The 20,686-nt window shown below is 42.4% G+C and overlaps 1 pseudogene; it reads right to left on the bottom strand.

The window, feature by feature from the left end:
* Positions 1-7,506: 7,506 nt before the first annotated feature.
* On the bottom strand, positions 7,507-12,875 carry LOC148926650 (uncharacterized; annotated as a pseudogene).
* Positions 12,876-20,686: the final 7,811 nt, after the last annotated feature.

The following is a 20,686-nucleotide window of genomic DNA, read 5'->3' as shown; positions in this document are numbered from 1 at the left end:
GACGTCTTAAACATGAGCTAATAATTAATTAAATGGTTGCTCAGATTATTCATAATTTGACACTGCATTAAGAGTTCAATATTAGTTAGTATAATACAAAATAGGGTTATTGGCATATAATATTGCGCAACTTCTGGAAAATTTAATTTTTTTCCACAAACTTCAAACTTAACAAATAATATTACAATTTTCGACTAGAGTATCAACTTTCCACTGATGATAGATTCTAGCTTATTGAAAGTAACATGGAAGACGAATCGATATTTAATTGATGATGTGAAAAATCATTTAATATTTATTTAAAAAAACAAATGACCTATCGTGAACAAGTTATAATTTTTCTTTTTACATACACTTATTTCATTTGAGTTTTGACCATCTCCACCTCACTCTTTGCATCTCTTTTCATAATTTTCCGTAGTTTGCATCAACTTTCTGACTAGCCTCCTACGCAAAATTTTGCCCCATTAGCTAACATTTATCGAGTGGGAAATTAATAAGTAAGTCAAAGTTTGTGATATTATTTACCAAGTGTGAGACTTATGGGCAAAATTAAAATTTTCAAAATAACGTGACATTAGAGCATCCATATTTGTGCTCTTTGGCAAGAGCACGAACGTGAGCCCAGACCGACTTTTACTCCCTGCTCTCAGGCAAGAGCACAACACCCACATTCATGCTTTTCCGCAAAGACATGCTCAAGGGTCCCACCATTGCATTATTTAATTTAAATACTTCAATTACTAATAACATGTCTTCAATATAAAAATACATTAAAATATAAAAATTACATAATTAAATCCTAAAAAATAAAAATTACATAATTAAAATCCTAATAAATAAAAATACATAATTAAAATCTTAGAAAATAAAAACATATATAATTAAAATCCTACAAATTAAAAATTACATTATTAAAAGCTAAAAAATACCCTCGTGGAAGACTAGTCCTCTATCCCCAATGTTCTTCAGAGACCCCATATCATTGGAACATGTGAATCAAGTTGCTCGGGAGTCATCCGAGACGTATCGGCCATATTGAGTTGAGCCAAGAGGGGCCACAACGCGTGGTTGGAGGGTTGAGGTGGCACAAAGGGAGCGGGATCGGGATCGGGGGCGGATGGAGTCGCGGTGCAACGGCGGTTGGTCGTCGCCTTCTTCCTTCCTTGCAGCCGGCGTTGGGAACTGCTCGGGCCAGCGTCAGGACTACCCAAGTTAGTTGCGGCAAGCTGGGTAGCCACCTCATCGGAGGCACTGTCGGATAGGGCTACCGACCTTGACCGTTTGCTGGAGGAGGATACTACGCATCCCTTATACTTCGGATGATGGCGCGACTCCTGCCAACAACTGAGGTTGTCACACCCCAACCTTTTTGACGTATATATTTATAATAAAATAAATACAAATTTATGTAAATAAATCACATATTAATCATTTCGCCATCCAAAATACTATAATTACAAAATTTATCATTTATTAGGCTTATTTCATGTAAAGAAATGCATCAACTGTCGATCTTGATAATACACATAACTCGCGTAAATTAAAACATCAACCATATCTTACTCCTTAAAAATAATAGCATTAGCTTGCATGAGTCACAACTTAGTGAAAATAAACCATACATTTAATTTTACATCACAATTATCAACCATATTATTTAATCAATACATGTATAAACAAACATCAAATATCATAAATAATTTCATGTTCATATGCATATGCCAATCTATTCCATTTTATTATTCTGTGACAAATCAAGCCTGGTATCTGCCCGGGATTCCATTGTATATGACCCGAAGGTCCCATTGCCTTTGTACATATATATATGACCCGAAGGTCCATTGCCATTGTATATATGACCCGTAGGTCCATTGTCATTGTATACATATATATGGCCCGAAGGTCCATTGCCATTGTATATATGACCCGTAGGTCCATTGCCATTGTATACATGTATATGACCCCAAGGTCCATTGTCATTGTATATGACCCCAAGGTCCATTGTCATTGTATATGACCCGCAGTTCCATTGCCATTGATATCAGACCCAGGGCATGACTGTCACAGATCCTCTTTAATCCAATGATTCAAGTATTCCAATACCATATGTCAAACATATCCATTGCACCAATTACATATCCATATTACACCATCAATATCAAATAACACATAATTATTTTAGGCTCATATCATATAATCCAAATATTCACTCAATTTTAACACATAGCAATCAATCACATAAAATATGTAAAATTAAAAGTGTGATTTATACCCACGTGTCTATGATAATAGTTGTCTAAACCTTTGAATTCATCTTTGCCATCTACGACCCTTGTTCCTTCAAAATTTTCTCCTACTGAAATGATATTTCTCTTCCTCATTTCTTTTTCCTTCACTAGTTTCCCTCTTTCTAATCCCCTGTTTCTCTTCTCCCCTTCCCTTTTTAACTATTCTTCCTCCCTCTTTTTTTTAAAAATGAACTGTTAATGAAATATATATGCTTAAGTCGGCTTGGCCGACATGGAGAAACCAAATAACTATTGCTTCCGAACCCTTGTAAATAATTTATTATTTACTTATGCATGCAAATCTTAAAATTTGACACGTATGTACACTATCTTCGAAACTATATGTTCCTTATTAATTGATAATATAAGCCACCTCCTTATTAATAATATATAGGTACTATAATTATGTTACTATATCATATAAGAAACACGTATGTTTTTTCCTCCCACACACGTGCATTCTCATGTTACCGTATTTGTGTATGCAATAATGCAATTACTATACACGGTCACAGTCACACGTTTTATTATAAATATTACTCCATCTATTATATTCACTTAGGGTCATGGATGTTACAAAGGTACTTGAGCGGTTTCAAATTCATGGATTGTTAGGTCGCCAAGGCGGCACTGATGATGTCGAGCTCGCTCTTGCCGCTCCCCGCCATCCGCTCTTCCTGGAGGTAATACCCCTGAAACTTTTGGATTTCGTCGGTGGCTCTGAATATGGCATTGCCCACCATACTCTCATTGCGCATGATGGTTCCAACCGGCCGGTATTCATTATACCGACGAGAGACGCGCCACCAAAACCTATCCCCGGTTTGGTTCGTGCCAACCTCGGGATCTTCGGAGATGATCAAATAGGCTTTGAATAACGGATCCATCTCCGCTGGTGTCTACAGGGTTCGGGTGCCACGAGGAGGAGGGGGAGGAGTAGGAGGAGAAGCAGTTTGAGAGCCGCTCGATCCGGGTTCGAGTGTCCACCCGTATCGCCCATCGGGGGAATCTTGGTCGTCCACCGGGTAAGGCCGGTAGCCATCCGGAACTTGAGAACCTTGGGTTTGAGGAGGGGCTGAGAATTGCGTTTCCGGACTAAGCAATGGATCTGAGCCGAACCAATCGTGGTTCCAACCGCGGGAGCAGGAGAGCCAGACATTTTTTTTGTAAGAGTGAAAGATTGAGAATTGATGAAAGAATTTAGATGAGAATTGTGTAGTATGGTGTGAAATTTTTGGTGTGGAAGTGGGGGTATTTATAGATGAAAAATGTGAATTTTGGGGGAAAAAAATTGAAATTTTTTTTTTAAAAGTGGGAAGAAAAAGGATATAATTTTTTGGGAAGTGGAAAAATAATTTTTTTTTTTTTTTTGATTTTTTAAATTAAAAATAATTTTTTAAAAAATGCTGAAAATGCCAACGGCTATGCCGTTGGCCAATCCCGTCGCGCCACGTCAGTGTGCTCGCTGGCACGGACGTGCTCGATGCATCGAGCAACATCGTGCCAGCGGCGGCAGCGATGCGAAGCCGTTGGCCAATCCCGTCATGCCACGTCAGTGTGCTCACTGGCACGGACATGCTCGATGCATCGAGTAGTGCCATGCCAGCTGATGCACTATTTTTTAGCACTATTAAATTAATACATGCAAGTATACAAAGTAGCAACAGTATAGCTAAAGGTCAGTACCGAATATCGAACACGGGGAAAACAAACACAGAATGTCTACCTTCTACTAAAATTCAATTACTATCTGGAGAACCGAAAGATTTTGAAAATTTTGAAAACTGAAAGCAATAGAGAGCAATAAACAACTTGTTGCAGATAAAACACGGAGATAAAAATATAGAGATAAGGGAATCCCAGGGATGTGCGTTCACAGTTATGGTTATACAAATTCCAAACTACAATAACCTAGCACAATTATTACTTTGATAGGATGAGTCACCTAGCTTATGCTAATGCGATGCAAACGTTGGTTACTAACATTAGGGTTGTCAATCCTAACACGTAACTCCGAAAAGCTCCTAAGACCTTTGAAAAGTCTCCACTCTCAATTAACAATGTCGTTTTAAAGAAAGCTAATTGTAGTGTCTACTAACTGGACTTAACTCGCTAGAACTCTCTTACAGTTATGAAGCAAGTTATATTGGATCAACACAGAATGTGTCACTCAAACGTGAAGCATCAAGAATAACTTAAGGAAGAACAAAATAAAAACAAAATGGATATTAAATAGAAAAAAGAATTGTATAACCAACGTCGTTACTAACACATCCCTAGAATCCTATGAGTTTAGTTACACATAATGGAATAATCTAAACACATAAATTGAAGGTAAAACAATTGGAACATAAAACTAAAGCAAATAAAACCCGTAGGTTGAATCCTTGTCGTTCTTGATGTTCTTGAATCCTTCTTCAACTCCTGGCACAATGAAGTACTCTAGCTTTTAATCTCTAGGAATTATGTTGCAAAAAGAAGCTCTAATTTGATGAAGCTTGAGGTCTTATTTATAGGGGAAAGTCACTCCTCATCTAGGCCTGTCAAATCGGATACCCGTGGATACCCGATCCGAAATTTTCGGGCATCCCAAAATTCCCAAAAATCAATACCCGATACCCTATCTGAATTTAATTTTGGATAACCGGATACCCGACTCGGGTATCCAGTCCCGATTGTGATTTTGATTTTTTTCTAAAATTAATTACAAACTTTTAAAATTGATTTAATACTCTTATTTATCCCGAATGGCAAATTTAATACAAAGTTGAATCCTCACCCTCTGCCATCTATATTCAGATTATTTTTACTGTTAGTTGGATATTAAATATATGTATAAGAAATTAAACTATACAAAATCAAGACACCTTTTTCTTTAGTGTTCAGAATCCAGACGCCATTTTTCTTCTGTTTTAGAATCAAGATCCATTTTCTTGTTTTTTTAGAATCAATACACCATTTTTAGTTTGTGTTTTAGAATCAAGGCTTTGAATTATAAACTTATTGTAATTCTCAAGACATTAAATTTTCCCTTCAAACATAATCTAAGAAATCCAACTCAAATAAGGTGGAGGTGGCAGCAACTTTAATTTGACATGGGGATTTAATACAATGTCAATAAGAGCCAAAGAGGCAGTGACAAGACTATTATTCCGGCGTCTTCCATGGCTTTGGCAGTCGCGGATAGCGGAGACTGGGAGGAGAGCACGCGGCGCTGGGAGAAGAGACAACACGACGGTGGCGGAGGGAGACGTAGGCAAGAGAGCAGGAGAGGGGAAGGGGAGGGAGGCGCTATGAATTTTGGGGCCTATGCTAATTATTTACTAAAATATAATTAAGAAAGATAATTACATTTAATTAAAATAAAACCATAATTTATTAATTTTAAAAAACAAATCGGATAATTCGGGTATACTCGATCGGGTATAACCCGATACCCGATGAAGAGTTGGTCGAAGAGTAAGCGAGATGTGTTTGAAATAAAATCCCCCGATCCAGAGAATCCACTAGACACCGGGTCTAGGAACTCATAGAATCCTTAGGTAACCTGTCGTTGGGCATACAATCACTTCCTTCGCCCTTCAAAACCCTCAACCCGATATAGCTAAAAAGATTAGTACAGGGAAGCAGGGATCGAATCCACAGAGACGGATGTGTAAGAAAAACATGTTCAAAGACCTGGAAGCTATTTTTGGCTGCTGCCACGCAATTTTTGGGGTTGAGCTTTAATTCCTAGACTGGGTAAATGAAATAGTTTACTCTAACAGCTAGATCTAGGCAGGGACATGCATAATGACTAAAAGTATTTGAAATGACTACTTGACTGGGTAAACAGCTTCCTAAGCTATCCTAGACAGACGAAAAGCGAAACGTGGGGACCATTTCCCAAAACGGCATAGTACGACTGAAAAAGCTGCAAATTAACTAACCTAAGGACTAACTAACAGCGACATCATCTTCTCTAATTTTTATTACGAAACAACCGGTGAAAAACAGAGCAACAAAGATCGAAACAGAGCTGACGAAATTAAACTGGTGGAAACAAAGAATGACTAAAACTAACACAGATCCATAACTACTAGACGAGGCAAGCAAGTAAATAAAATTCAAAATATCATAACCATGCAAATGCGAACAGATCTATATGTCGGATGCTTCATCCACTCTGGATCTAAGCCATCCACAACAATCAAACACCATTTCCATCTCCGATCTTCACAGATTCAACTAGATTCAACCGACCAACCACAATCTCCAAGCACTTCAAATTCCAAACTCAAATCAACCAACAATATCCACCAAGGCAAACAAATAAAAGGACAATATCATAACCGAAACCAAAATAGAAATATCCATAGCAAAATACGAAGTGTCTAGCGAAACAGTAACAAAGCATAACCGAGCTTCGAACAACGAAGACTCGGGGAAATACGGAATGTAAAGCGAAAAACAGTAAAGGATTGTATATTCGCCTCCGCAGAGACGGTGTTACACCACAGCTAGATCCGAAAGGGCACTCCCCAGAATGTTTCCCCTCAAGTGTGTGTAGAGAAAAGTGGAAAAACTAAGCTAAGAGCCGAATGGAATGAGAGAGATATTCATGTTAATCGCATGCTCTTATTTATAGTGTATAGAGCTTCTACATTGTTCCTGTGATTCCCATTTTGCCCTCCAATCGGATGCTCCTCAGTCTAGTAACTCCTCCTTCATCTGCTCACTTTTCCCGCTAGCTTCTTCCTCCAGGCAATCTTCGTCTTCTTCCTGGGGCTGGCGATTTCTCTACACACCTGGCTTATAAAACCTTGTTAGACCCAGGAAATCACAAAATTTATCCCTATAACCAATGCATGAAATTAGCCTTATTACCCGATAATCCAAATTCTCACTACCCGATCCCGATCCGAAACCAAAAAAATCGAGTTTCGGGTATCCAATTACCCGATTTTTTCGGGTTTGGATATCGGGTATTCCATATCCATTTTGACATGCCTACCTCATCATAGAAGGAAAAGATCTTCAAAATATGGTAAATCTTGGAGAGAAATCTAGGGCAATCAGATTCACCGCCTTTTCACGGCGGGCCGCCGCACCTTCTTTGGCGGTCGCCGCGCGAGAGTCCACATAGTCTCTGCCTCCTAGGCGGCGGGCTGTCACACGTCCTCCGGCGGTCGCCCGGCGAGACTTCTTTTCTAGCACAGATTTCCGAGGCGGGCCGCTACAAACCACTGGCCGCCGGGCACCGGTGGTCGCCGTACATGTTGTAGCGGTCGCCGTCTGAAGATCGGATCTCTTTATACTGTGTGCACAGAAAAGAATAACAAGTTTCCTAGGTTCAGCAAATCCACTAGATCACAGGGTCTAGGAGCTCACTGGTCGTTGGAAAATCTCGGTCGTCGGACACACATAATACTTCTTCAATAACCCTCAACCACTTATACTAAAAATTAGCACAGGGAAGTAGGGATCGATCCCACAGAGACGGATGCGTAATTTAAATGTGCTCAAGGATTTGGAAATTATTTTTGGTTTGGCTGCTGCCACGCATTTTTTTTGGGTTGAGGAAATTAGACTAAACTTGGAATTGAAATCTGCTACGCTAACAGCTAGATCTAGGCAGGACAGAAATCATGCATGTAAACTGAAATCGAGACAATCACTAGATCTAAGAAACTATTCTAAATTACCTAGACCTGGGAAATAAACTGACGGTGGGGACCATGGCTGAAAAAGCAGAGTACGGACGAAAAGCTGGAAAAACAACTAACTAAAGTACTAACTAACAGCGACATCATCTTCTCCAATTCAAATTGCACAAAAACTCAGAAGAAACAGGTACAAAGCGTAATCGGAAAACAGAGCAGACTGGATTTTAACAATTTAACGAAGAACAATTAGGAACTAAACAGATCTACGGCTACTAGACGAAGTAAAAAGAAAGTAAACAGAAAACTCAAAAAAAATCCATGCACAACTTGAATCCCCTGTTTAGATCCAACCTCGAATGCTAAATCCACTCCGGATCCAAGCATCCGACACAAACTCCGGCCAAAAACATTCCATAACTACAAAATCACCAAACAACCTCCGATCAACAACAACACCACAGATCTACAGCCAAATTCTCCAGATCAAGCACCAAAGTGACAAAAACAGAGATTAACATGCAACTTGCCGAAATAAAACTTCAAACAAACAGGATCAACGTAGATCAACACGAGATAACACCAATATAACAGAAACTAAAGGAATGCATGGATAATCTGTAACAGCAACAACCAAATTTGACTTCCAAACGCGAAGTTCAAACGAAATAAAGTGCAAAAGCAGAATGAAAATAGATTGTTTCTTCGCCCTTCACGCGGACGGTGTTACGACTGACTTCTTTCGGAAGATGAGACCCTTAAAAACCTAAACTACCCCAGAACTCCCATTTCCCAAGTGTGTGTGTTGTGTGTGAGCTAAGAGCAAAAATTGTGTGTCCTTTTGTGTGTTGCATGCTCCTTTATTTATAGGCGTTGAAGTGGGGGCCAGCGAGGTATAGATAGTCTTTGTTGCCCTCAGCTATTGACTCCCTTCTTCTAGCCTCCTTTTCCTTCAATTCTGCTCACTTTTCCTTCATTCCTTCGCTAGTCCGTTTCCTCCAGCTCTTCCTGGATCTAGCGATTTCGTCACACACCTGGCTTAAAAACTGTGTTAGACCCAGTAAAATATAGTGTTTTTCACCATATAACCGATGCATGAAATTAGCCTTATCAAACTGCTCACACTTAAACCATACTTGTCCTCAAGTATAAAGACAAGAAAAAGAATAAGGCGAATTTCAAAGCAAGGTTATCCCCTGTCCGACTCTTTAGACTCTAGACAGACTCCTAGACCTAGACACAACTTGAAACAAAACACTTAAAGAAAAACACATAACACATAAACACATATGCATGAGCTCCAACTTTTAGGCAACCGTCCCCACAAGATTAAGGTCAATCCAACAGGCTGCAATCCTCCAAATAGGCCCTTTCCCTTCATCTACCTAGCGAATCTGTCAGTTTGTCAAGATAGTCTTTTACTTACCCAATTGTTGGATTCACTCGATCACTCATTCCTCGCCAGGGATGTTAGGATCGATTCTCTCTTAAGTTATTGCCGTACCACTGAAGCGTCGGGTTATGAGAGTTTCCTCCTCTTCTCCTGGGTCAGGTTATTATTGTTCCTGCCCTTAGACACCTTCCCCCTGGACTTTGTCCAGCTTATATCTCCTTCTTTTTTTCTTTTTTTTTCCCCCTTTTTTTCTCTGGACTTTGTCCAGCTTATTCCTCCATTTTCCTCTTCTCTTTTCTGGACTTCGTCCAGCTTATAACTCCTTACCCTGGACTTTGTCCAGCTTATACCTTCATAACCCAATTCCCCTATTTTTCTCCTTCATGACTCTTCTCCCTAAGCATTCAGTGGCGGCCCCTTTACATGTGTTAGCTCGAAGTTATTTAAGGCTTATAACTCGCTTTTATAGTAGGGCTTCACAAGTAAGTAAGTAAAGGCATCATCTATCGTTCTTGCTTCATTCAAATTGACTTGGCTTATTAAAGGAAAAGGCTTCTAAGTTGAAATACCTCCTATTTTCAATTACTTTCACTAAGGAGATCATGCCGTATTATATTCACTGGCTCATGCAACACAAACAAAAACTAGACCTAAAGACTCTTATCATGCTGACGACTACATGCATTAACTCCTCTCCCCCTCCCACTTCACTCAAGCTTGTCCCCAAGCCATCGTTGTGAAGGGGGGAAACAGGGAGATCAATGCAACATACAACAACAGTTTATGAAAATAAAAACTTCTCACACTTAGACCGAACAACGGGCTAAGTGGGAGAAGACACAACAAAACAGAAAACATAAACTTCTCACACTTAGACCAAGCATTGGGCTAAGTGGGAGAAAACAAAAAAACAGATAGCAATTAGCAAATAGAAAACAAAAACAAAGACAGATAACTGAAAGCAAAAATAAAAAGTTACTTGGTCATGGGGGTGATTCACTTCTGGGGCTAGCTCCCTCGAGAGCCAGACTGGGGTGGGATTCCGGGTCGGGTCATCTTCACTTTCTTTTTCGCCGGCTGCTTCGGTTCCTCTTCTTCCTGTTCTGGTTGGTCAGATACTGGCTTCTTAATCAGAGACTTTGATTTCATAGGGATTGACACTTGCTTGGGGACGGGTGGGGAGACCATCTGCTTGAGCGGTTGCAGTGGTCGCTGGACGGAGGGGTTGCTCTGGACGGGTTGCTTGACCTCACTGCTGGACCCATGAGTTACCTTCGACTGGGTCAAGGGGAGTGTCTTCTGCAACCATTTCATCATCTTCATTACAAGGTCCACCGCCTCCGTCATGCGCTCGTTTTGCTTAGCGGACTTCACCGCCAAATCTGCAATATTGCCCCGCGGGGTCTTCACCTCCTCCCGGCTCCCGTTCAATTCTTTTCTTATCCCCCCAAGTTCCTTCACCATTTCCTTCCTCATTACCTGCATTTCTTTTCTCACATCCTGAACATCCTTCCGCAGCTCTTCAACTTCTTCACTCGGCATGGCCTCCGCAACCTCCTCTGTCTCCGCCTTCACCTTTTCTCCTACCGTGTAGAAGAAGGTTTGTTTTTCGTGGGCTTAAAGCAACCCCTTATTGAAAAAGTATTCAACACTGAAAACCTCAGGGGGCTCGCACATTACGACTAAAGGTGCGGCTTTGGCTATCTTCATTTCAACGTTCCGCTGGAGGTAGACGCCTAGGAGGTGGCAGGTATACATATGTCGAGCAGGGTTGCTGGTCATTTGATGACATGCTTGAGCCAGCCAATAACCCAGATGTAACTTAACGCCCTTTGCCATGCACCAAGTGAAATAAAGGTCGGTAGTTGTAAGAGCTGAATTAGCATTTCCCATTAAGTTGTAGCTGATAAACGTCTGAGCAAAACGGAGGATTCTGTCCTCGATGTGAGAAGCCTTGGAGTAGCTTGACTTGAATGTCCCTGCCTTGGAGTGAGTGATTAGTTCCCATGCTGCTTGTACTCTGAATCCCGGCGTATTCTTTGGCACACCGATCATCCTCTCGTTCCATATTCCTTCATCATCCTCAGCCTTGGTGAACAACCCCATCCTCAAGGACCATTCCCGGATGCTCATCTCGTGTTCCTCATTAAAGAGCCTGAAAGTTACGGAGTCCGCATCAAGGTCAGAGGTGTTCTTCAGTCAGAATGTGGAGAAGAACTCCCGTGCTATGTCCACCGGTACTTTCTCCTGGCTGTGCTTTAGCAACCACTCGAACCCTATTGAATAGATACATGCGCAGAAATCTTCATCGCATGCGATCATCTGAAGTTCCTTGGAGCTGTACTGCTTCCCAGACTTAGCCATTTTCCCTGCACTGTATCGTTCCTTGTACACTGTGGCCCGTTTCTGATCGTCGAACTGCCTCATCGACTCTAGCAGTTCCTTAGTCAGCCAAATCTCTGGTCTTCCGGGGACAAATTCCTCTTCAGATTCCCCAAGTTCAGAGTCGGACTCATGGGTAGGCTTGTCTTGTTCCTCGGCAAAGGTATCTTTGGTCACTGGGGAAAGAGTCTCCTCAACCTCCTGGACGGAGGGAGATTTCCTTGACTGTGTAGACGTGGTCGCCGCTGCCTTTCCTTTTCTCGCTCTCTCCTTGACCAGACGATGTTCCTCTGCCTCTTCAGCATCTGTCCCACGGGCAGGAAATTCCTTCTCCGCAGGAACTAAGTCATCAACTTCGTCAAGCAGACTCCTCCTGGCTCGTCTCCTCTCTGTCCTCTTGTCCTCTTCCTGGTCATCCACCAGGTCCACGATCAAATTGAGCCCTTCCTCAATGGGCTCTAGTATTCCAGTAACATGTAGATCTGTTTCTTCCACAAATTTTTCCGGGGTTTCCCCCACATCATCCACCATCGGGGTTGCCCCCTCAATATAAACAGGGGTTTCCCCCCTGACATCACTTGGGGTTGCCCCCTCTTCCATGGGTTCAGGGGTCGCGCCCCTAAAATCCGTAGGGGTTTCATCCCCAGTCTCCATAAGGGTTTCCCCCTCAGCCATCGATTCTTGAACAGGGGTTTCCCCCTCAGCAACTTCTACCACAACAGGGGTTTCCCCCTCAACAGTACTTTCCACAACATGGGTTTCCGCCTCAACATCTTTCTTACCCTCAGAATTAGGGTTTTCGTCACCTTGTCGTTCGGTCTCCACCTCTGTTCCGCCGCTCGTCTGCCCACCATCCTCCGGCCGTTCATGCGTTGCCTCTTCTGCATCCGCCTCCCGTGAAGCGGTTTCTGTATGTTGAGATCCAGAGTCCGGCACCCCGGTTGAATCTTGAAGCTTTTCTTCCTGGTGAACTGCGGGTTGTGCCAATGAATCCGCTGGAATTGTCAGTGATGGTATGGCCGCCGCGGATGTCATTAGGCTAGCGGAGAACAGAGCGTATACTTCCTTCGCTTTCTCAACGCTTCCCAATTTTTGTGTCAATTCTGCTAACAGAACTGCATCATACACCGTTGGCTGCGAATTTCCGGTGGCCTGGGTTGAATCCATTTCTGTAGATCTGAAATAAAAAGGAAACTTGGTCGAATTTGGTTAGGGTTTGTGTTCTAGAGAGAGAACGAAAGGAGAGAGAAGGGAGAGGAAATGCAGTTTTCGTCGACTTAGATTATTGGAGAGAGAAGTGACGGTTTGCCTTTTCTGATGAAAAGATGGTGCGGTTGCAGGCGTGATGTAAGCAACCGTACACCTCCCATAAATATCGGCCAAATTTTTGAAATTCAAATTATCTTCATCCCTCCTCGACCAGGCTCTTCTTGACTTCTTCCTCCAGGCTTCCCTTCCCTAGCTGATTTCCCTGACCGTGACCCTACACTTAAAAAAAAATGAAGACGCCAGACTCCTAGGTCAAGGTTAGAGAATACAAAATTGGTTATCACTTTGAGTCTGGTACTTCGAAAATATTTTTGGGAGATTTAAATTGTTTATACTATATTCCTTTTGAGTATCCCCGAGATTCCTTGGTTCAGTACATATTTTCAAAAATGTCAACCAATTTACCTGACTCAGGAATTCATCGAGAATACCTCCTAGTCTGTCTAGGCGATAGTAGAGAGTGCGCGTAGTGGAACTTCCTCCACTACACACAGCTCAGAATTATCCCTATAGACTTTCACTCTATGACCATTAACAAGAAAAGGGACCGAGTTAGAGGCACTTCCTGCTCCGTTTGCGCGGAGGCCGACGATGGTATATGGACCGATCCACTTTGACTTCAGCTTCCCTGGCATCAGCTTGAGCCGGGATTGGAAAAGGAGCACCTTCTGTCCCACATGGAGTTCCTTGACCCGGAGATTTTTGTCATGCCATAACTTCGTCCTTTCCTTGTACCACATGGCAGACTCATACGACTCCAGCCTCAGCTCTTCCAGTTCTTGTAACTGTAATTTCCTTTCTTCTTCACAAGCTGAAGGCTTCATGTTCAACTCTTTTACTGCCCAGTACGCCTTGTGCTCGATACTCACGGGTAAGTGGCACATCTTGCCAAACACAAGCCTATAAGGCGACATCCCAATAGGCGTCTTAAAAGCAGTTCTATAGACCCACAATGCGTCACCGAGCCTCTTGCTCCAGTCCTTCCTTGACGGATTAACTGTCTTCTCTAATATTGCCTTGATTTCGCGGTTAGAAATTTCCGCTTGGCCATTAGACTGAGGGTGGTACGGGGTAGATACTCTATGGTGAACATTGTATTTCTTCATCAGAGCCTCGATAGTGCGATTACAGAAATTTGTTCCTTGATCTGAGACGATGGCTCTAGGGACTCCATATCTGTTGAAAATATTAGCCTTCAGAAATTTTGCCACCTCCTTCGATTCACATGTTATGGTGGCCTTAGACACATAGTCTACCGCGACCAATATATATGTGTTCCCATAGGATGATGGGAATGGTCCCATGAAGTCTATCCCCCATACATCAAAAATTTCGCACACAATCACCGGAACCTGAGCCATCTCGTCCCTCCTTGAAATTCCCCCTGTCTGTTGGCATCTCTCGCAACACTGGCAAAATTCAAAGGCATCTTTATTGAGTGTCGGCCAGTCAATACTTTCTTTGCTGTCTTCCTAGGTCCAAAATGACCTCCGCATGCCAAAGTGTGGAAATGAATTAACACATCTATTTGTTCTCATTCGGGAATGCAGCGTCTAATCACTTGATCTGAACACATCTTCCATAGGTAAGGATCATCCCAAAAGTAATATTTGGCTTCGCTTTTAATTTTCATATTCTGGGGCCGGAAAACTTCGTCCGAGCTGGGAACTTCTCCCGTGACCAAGTAGTTAGCTAAGTCAGCAAACCATGGCTCTGCGTTAAGCGTGCGCTTCCCTTTATCAGCCTCTCCTAGACCGGTTAAAGCCAAAACTGCTTCCCAGCTAATTGGTCTAGGAAATTTCCCCAGAAAATACAAATGTTCTTCAGGGAAAGCATCGGGTATGGCCTCTTCTATTTCCCCTTGATATATTCTACTCAAGTGATCGGCTACTCTATTCTCCGTTCCTCTTTTGTCTCTCACTTCCCAATCAAACTCTTGCAAGAGCAACACCCAACGGATTAACCTCGGCTTAGGCTCTTTCTTAGCCAGTAAGTACTTTATTGCTGCGTGATCTGTGAAGACTATAACCCTCAACCCAAGAAGGTAGGGTCGGAATTTTTCAAACGAGTATACGACAGCCAACATTTCCTTCTCCGTGGTGTCATAATTCTTCTGAGCCTGATTCAGAGTCTTAGAAGCATAGAAGATCACATAACTTTTTCCGTCAATCTTCTGTCCCAGGACAGCTACCACAGCAAAATCACTCGCGTCGCACATTATCTCAAAAGGGTGATTCCAGTCTGGCGCCCTGATAATTAGTGTTGACACGAGTCTGTCTTTGAGCAACTGAAATGCCTTCTTGCACCCTTCGTCAAAGACGAATTCCACCTCGTTGTGCAACAAATGAGTGAGTGGTTGCGCGATTTTCGCGAAATCCTTGATAAACCTCCTATAAAAACCTGCGTGACCTAGGAAGCCTCTAACCTCTTTTTGGTTCGTGGGGTATGGTAACTTTGATATCACATCTACCTTTGCTTTGTCTACTTGTATTCCTCTCTCAGAAACCACGTGACCCAGGACAATGCCTTCCGTCACCATGAAGTGGCATTTTTCGAAATTCAACACTAAATGCTTCTCTTGGCATCTTTTCAACACTAGATCAAGGCTGGCCAAACAAGTATCGAATGAGTTCCCGTATACGGTAAAATCGTCCATGAATATCTCAATGCATACTTCTAGCAGATCTGAAAAAATACTCATCATACACCGCTGGAACGTTCCTGGTGCATTACACAACCCAAACGGCATTCTTCGGTATGCATACGTACCAAAGGGGCATGTGAACGTGGTTTTCCCTTGGTCCTCTGGGTTAACGTAGATCTAGAAGTAGCCACTGTATCCATCAAGGAAACAAAAATACTGTTTGCCAACCAATCTTTCTAACATCTGATCAATGAAAGGTAGAGGGAAGTGATCCTTCTTTGTGGCCTCATTCAGCTTCCTGTAGTCGATGCACATCCTCCACCCCGTTACCAGCCTAGTGGGTACCAATTCGTTCTTATCATTCTTGACAACCTGTATTCCAGACTTTTTGGGCACCATATGGACAGGACTGACCCACTCGCTGTCCGGAATGGAGTAGATGATCCCTAGAGCAAGCAATTTTAACACCTCCTTCAGAACTTCCTCTCGCATGTTTGGATTTAGTTTCCGTTGTGCATCTCGATGAGCCTTTGCACCTTCCTCTAGACGGATGTGGTGCATACAGAGATCAGGGCTGATTCCTACTAAATTCGAGAGGGTCCACCCTATTGCTTTCTTGTTTCGCTTGATTACTTCCAACAATTCCTCCTCCTGGTCCTTGGTCAAGTTACTGTTGACTATTACTAGAAATGTCTCATTCACCTCCAAGTAAGCATACTTGAGGCCTGGTGGAAGTGTCTTCAGTTCCTTCTTTGTTGCATTCGTCTCCTGGGGCAAGGGATTTTTTTCTGCAATATCCGGTAATGCCTCCTTCCCAGACCCAGGAGAATTCTCCAGACTAGCCACGTGAGCCGATCCCCTTGATCTAGCTGACTCAGGATTTCTGCAAAACTCCATGATGGCCTCTGTGAGTTCCTCATCTGTTAACTCCGTTGTGTTCACTGCTGCACACCACCCTACAACTTCTCTGTCAATTAAATGGCTCAACTCTGAGTTGTCAATTTGTTCCTGTATCAATTCCGTCTCAAGATATTCTTGGACCAGGGGGTTAATAACATCAATAGCATACAGATTCTCAACATCTAATGGCCTTTTCATCCCCTCATCTATGCTAAATGTATATTTTTCCCCATTATAATCTAAACAAATTGTTCCATCGAAGACATCGATAATGGTCTTAGCAGTACGCAAAAATGGTCTCCCTAAAAGTACGCCACTAAACTCAGCAGACTCATTATCATTCATTTTGATCACATGGAAATCAGCAGGATATAGAAAATCATGCACTTTAACTATGACATTTTCCAGCACACCTTCAGGACAAATTCAAGTTCTATCTGCTAACTGGATTACCACTTTGATAGCGACCATCCTTACTCTTGTCAATTTCTTGTAGATCGAAAGCGGTAAAACATTGATAAACGCCCCTAGATCACACATAGCATGCTCTACCTTGATGTCCCCTAGAGAAATGGGTAATGTGAACATACCTAGGTCTGTGCATTTCGAGGGCATCCTTCTCTTTTGTATCACAGCAGACACATTTTCCCCGATCACAATCTTCCCGTTTGGTTTGGTCTTCCCTGCAATGAATTCCTTGATGAACTTGCTAAAGGCAGGCATTTTCAGGGCTTGCAAGAATGGCAGGTTGATTTCCAGCTTGCTAAAAATCTCCATGAGATCCTCTGTATTATCCTTCTTTTTCTTTGCTTCCCCTCGGTATGGAAATGGTTTTGCTCGCTTTACTGCATTCGTGGAAGTCCCAGCCTGGGTTTCACCAACTTCCCTGCTTCCTTCCTTGCTCACTACCTCAGGTTCTGGATCTAGAAAAAATTGGTCACTTGGTCGAGGCAGAGATCCCCCTAAATCTCCCTTCTGGAGGTCTTCCTGAACAAGGACTTCTCTGGGTCTAGGGCTATCCCCTTGAAACACTTGACCTTCCTTCCCTTTATTCGCTTGTATGGGTACCTCCTCGTCAGTCTCTAGGGTCGATCCTTCATAGCCCCGCCCGGATCTCAAGGTGATTTGACTAATGTTTGCTCGGTCCGGTGGTTTAACCGTGGCAGGAAGTTTCCCTTCATTTCCCCGCATCTCATTCAAAGAAACTGCGATCTGGGACAATTGCTTCGCCATCATGTCCATGGCGGCTTTATGTTCCGACTGAGCGTCTTGCAATTTGTGCACCACGTCGTTGTTGGAATGCAAGTTGTTCTGCATGAACTGCTGTGAATTCACTAGGTCGTGGATAGAGATGTCAAGTGGGTCGGGCCTGGTATGGCCCGCCAGTATTTGAGCCCAGGCCGGCCCAGGCCCATGTTTGCGTCGGGCCAAGCCGGGCCTGAGTTTTGAAATACAGAATGAGCCCAGCCCAAGCCCGGGCCCAGTTAGTAAGTGGGCCGGGCTGGGCTGGGCTGGGCCAAGCTCAAATTTTAATTGGACTAATTAAAAATTAATTGGTCAGAAGGTTTCGAACCCAAGTGCTAATGGTTCCCAATCAGCTACACTAACCAACTGAGTAAAGATTGAAATGTATCATTGTGCATGCATATATTTAATATAGTAACACCTCAAAATGATGGGGGTTAGTGTAGTACTAATGATGTAAAAAATACATATTACCACAAAATAAGGAATCAAGATTTTGAGCATGAAGTTTTATATATTCCCACAAAGTTTGGGTATTATATTTATAGATTATACACGCATAAATGTTATATATAATCCCCAAATTTAGGAATCATAATAGTATAATTATGAAACTATTTTTAATGGAGATAAATCTATAAAAAAACCTACTCCCTATGATTATGCAAATTAAATGTAATTATGAAAATAAATTTGTTATAAATTTTGGTTTAGGTTGAGTGATTGAATTAATTGATTATTTTTGCATAATTTTATTAATAAAATCTATTATTATCATAAAAACATACAAATACATATATACATCCAATCAATCTTCATACTCATATACATATATTATATACATATAAATAACTAATCAATCACTATATTTATGGAATTATATTTGATAGAGATAAATGATTGACAACCGATCTCTATAATTAAGCAAATCAAAATTATTATAACACAAACAATTATAGGATCCACTATTTTTTTTAAAAGTCAATAACTAATCTATGTAATTATAGGAAACAAATGTGCAAATATAATACTCCATAATCATGCATCTAATAAATTAACTAGGAGATATGATTATTCGATATATTATTATATATGAATAATATTCAAACTTCACCCATATGCATAATACATATGAACAAGTAAGAAATATGCACAAATAACTTGAAAGAACTAATGTACCTAATAGTATAAAACTAAGTTCATAATTACATTCTGCCGGGCCTGGGCTGGTCCTGGGCTGGGTCGGGCTTTGAGTGGGCCTGAGCCTGGGCCGGGCCTGGGTTTGTAAAAAGGCCCAATTGGAGCCCGATTAATCTACTAAGCCCAGCCCAAGCCCGCACCATTTCATTGGTGGGTCGGGCCTGGGTCGGCCCGGCCCACTTGACATCTCTAGTCGTGGACCATGTCATCCAAACTCCTTTGTGGCCTGGAGTTGAATTGATTAAAATTCGATCCTTGACCTTGGTTCTGTCGATAGTTCCCTTGATTTCCTTGGTGGTTATTGTACTGGTTGCTAGACCCTTGATTCCCTTGGTGATTCGGTTGGGAATTCTGATAGTTCCCCTGGTTATTTCTCTGGTGAGGTGGCACATAAGAGCTCCGTGGGTTGTTCTGATTCCTATTTCCCCAATTAGTATGGTCTTGATTCCTGTACCCCAGTTGCAATTGCCCCTCTTGACTTTTTCCTGACCAGTTGGACTGCCTCTCTGGAGGGTGTGCATAATTCGTGAGCTGCAGTGGGGGTGGCTGACTTTGATCATGGTCAGTCCATCTAAAATTGGGGTGAGTCCTCCATGGGGCATCCCTCTGTCTTCCTTGGTTCCAACTTCCATCTGGATTCCAGCTCCCCATCGAATTTGCTTGAGCTTGGCATTCCCCTTCACAGGGCTGACTGTAATAAGGTTGAAGTTGCCTTTCCTCTGGACCAAGGGGTTTCTCATTTTCTGGTGGAGCATGAGGGTTGTATTTCTCAATTGCATTCAACAGTGCTTTCTCCAATTTATCTATCATGTCTTCCACCTTCTTGTCATCTTGTTCCGTTACTGCATTGGCTGACCCCCTCCTCAATATGCTTCGTGGGTTATCATAGGCCTTCTTCGCCTCAATCAGCCTTCCCAAAGTCTCTCTGGCTTCACTTGCTTTATTCTTGGTAAAATTTCCCCCGCTCGATGAATTAATCAAGTCCTTTGACTCAGGGTTTGCTCCTTCGTAAAACAGATAGTAAGTCTCCGCTTCAATCACCCTGTGGTTCGGACAAGCATCCAACAGTCCCTTGAACCGGGACCAATAAGAACTCAGAGACTTACCATATTCCTGCTTGCACTCCTGAATCTTCTTCTTCAAGGCATTCGTCTTGTTGGAAGGGAAAAAATAATCCAAGAACTCCAGCTTGAAATCTTTCCATGTGTTAATCGAGTCTGGTGGAAGCCTCAGCAGCCAAGTATTAGCCTCCCCTTTGAGGGCAAACGGAACTGCGCGTAAACGGTAGTCCTCCTCAGTTGCCTCGTTGGGGCGCTTTTGAATGCTACACAGCTTACTAAACTCGTTCAAGAATTCGTAAGGACATTCGTTCCTTCGTCCAGAGAATGTGGGCAAAACTCCGAGCACATTTGTCTTGATATCAATAGACCTCCGGCGTGGGTTTGAGACTATAGCATGGGCGGGTTCACCGTCGAGATGTGCGGTGAGTGACCCTATCTCCGGATCGGGATCTACTAAATGAGCCATATTTGGGTCTTCCTCCTCCTCAGTCTCGGAATGCTCTGTTTCTGTTGACGACTCCGGGTCTTCTTCTCCTGACGAATTCCACTCCTTCTCACTTTCTGATTCGAACGGGAATGGGTCCTCCGTCCTTAAACCTGATCTGGTGGTGATGGTGGACGTAGACTCCTTGACTCGCCACTTGTATTGGCCGCTCCCT

This window comes from Salvia hispanica, chromosome 5 (genome assembly GCF_029641045.1).
Source record: "Salvia hispanica isolate PSC_SH4W2 chromosome 5, Shi_PSC_v1, whole genome shotgun sequence".
NCBI lineage: Eukaryota > Viridiplantae > Streptophyta > Magnoliopsida > Lamiales > Lamiaceae > Salvia > Salvia hispanica.
Note: the sequence above shows the minus strand (reverse complement) of the source record. Positions and strands in the feature narration are given on the sequence as shown.